This window comes from Hipposideros armiger, unplaced genomic scaffold (assembly GCF_001890085.2).
Source record: "Hipposideros armiger isolate ML-2016 unplaced genomic scaffold, ASM189008v1 scaffold_1218, whole genome shotgun sequence".
In the NCBI taxonomy this organism is placed as follows: domain Eukaryota; kingdom Metazoa; phylum Chordata; class Mammalia; order Chiroptera; family Hipposideridae; genus Hipposideros; species Hipposideros armiger.
The window spans coordinates 50,677-52,662 of record NW_017732568.1 but is presented as its reverse complement, the minus strand read 5'-3'; the positions used below and the strand labels follow the sequence as shown (position 1 = coordinate 52,662).

Below are 1,986 nucleotides of genomic sequence, written 5' to 3'. Positions count from 1 at the left end.
AAAAACTACAACCACTGTATAAGATGCACCCAGTTTTTAGCCCCAAATTTTTCAAAAAAGGGTGCGTCTTATACATGGGGAAATACGGTATGTCTTACCTAGAGGGCAGGCACTGTGTTGACTGTCAAATGAGACCCACAATCCCATTAAGCAAGAACTTAAGAATTACTTACTGTTCTTAAGTAACAGGCCTAATGTTACTTAAGGTATTCAAATGAATACCTCACACGGCCATTCAGAATCTTTGCTGCACTAAAATTTGGTTGTGCAAAAAACCGATTAAAACCACTAGGCTGGTGGGGCTTTGCGCGCCGCCCGCCCTCCAAGCTCCTGGGTTTTGCTCCACCATGGCTCCCAAAGGCAGTTCCAAGCAGCAGTCCGAGGAGGACCTGCTCCTTCAGGATTTCAGCCACAACCTCTCGGCCACGTCCTCAGTGCTCTTTTCGGGAACGCCTTCATCGTGTCCGCCATCCCCATCTGGTTATATTGGCGGATATGGCATATGGATCTTATTCAGTCTGCTGTCCTGTATAGTGTGATGACCCTAGTAAGCACTTATTTGGTAGCCTTTACCTACAAAACTGTGAAATTTGTTCTCAAGCACAAAGTAGCACAGAAGAGGGAAGATGCTGTTTCCAAAGAAGTGACTCGAAAACTTTCTGAAGCTGATAATAGAAAGATGTCCCAGAAGGAAAAAGATGAAAGAATCTTGTGGAAGAAAAATGAAGTTGCTGATTATGAAGCTACCACATTTTCCATCTTCTATAACTACACCCTGTTCCTCGTCTTGGTCATCGTTGCGTCCTTCTTCATACTGAAGAACTTCAGCCCCACAGTGAACTACATTCTGTCCATCAGTGCTTCATCGGGGCTCATCGCCCTCCTGTCCACGGGCTCCAAGTAGACCATGCTGGCGCTGCCCCCGACTGTGTGCCTGTGGCACATTGAGAAGCAGCACGCTGGTCAGGGTGGGGGACACAGAAGGGTTTTCCTAGTCTGGAGTCTGAGGGCTTGAAAAACCCAACAAATTGCACCTCCGTATTTGTTTATTGCCTCTTTTTTGACAGACTGTTGAAATTAAATAAATTGAAAGGGAAAAAAAACCAACTAGGCTACTGAATGGCTTCTGTCAAAAGCAGATGTTGTTTCATTCACTATACTGTGGGTAGATCTATAGGGCCCCATTTCATGTTCATGGTGAGGAAGAAGCTTTGGGAAGGACCACCAGGGCCTCCCTAAAATTCTGGTGTTCAGGACTCACTTAAAGCTTTGAAAACATACAGATTTCTTCTGAGGTCAAAATTACCAGCATCCAAACCCTTTGAAGTAGTCTCTACTGGTGTTTTCAAAAGATTGGAAAGGAGAATTCTTGTCTTCATATAAGATTTCATTCAATTTGGTTCCAGGCCAAATCATGTTTGTAAGTATCTGAGAGTTAGCATGGCTGGTTGGGTTGCTTCCACCTCATTCAGAACCTTTTGATGTTCACTGCGACCCCCACTAACAACACCATGGAATGCACTAGCATAAACTCCACAATGAAACAAACAAAATAAAACAGGGATTGGGTCTAGAGACCAGAATAATAAGCCTATAATCTAAAGGGCAAATTGTGTTCTCAATAATCCATGAATTACTGAATAAACTGCATCTCTAAAGGAGGACAATGAAACCTAAACCCCAGCAGGTCAGACATGTTTGTACCAATGGCCACTAAGCTCAAATCACTTGCAGACCAGTGTGTGTTCTCTCCTATGCTCATGGTAGTTCAAGTTCTACTCCTGAGAACTGCAGAAAACAACCCTTCTATGGGCCACAATGAACATTATTTCCAAATTTATCTCAAATTTTGCAGTGCATAATCCACAGTAGTAAACACTCTCTAAAATGTGGGAAATGTACTAAATATCTTCCTTTTGCTCTGGGCATGACTTCTAGTCATGGAAGTAAAAACATGCTCTGAGTTAAAATCATGCACAGATTATA

The 1,986-nt window shown here is 43.0% G+C and overlaps 1 pseudogene; it reads left to right on the top strand.

The window, feature by feature from the left end:
• Positions 1–347: 347 nt before the first annotated feature.
• On the top strand, positions 348–921 carry LOC109376830 (translocon-associated protein subunit gamma pseudogene; annotated as a pseudogene).
• Positions 922–1,986: the final 1,065 nt, after the last annotated feature.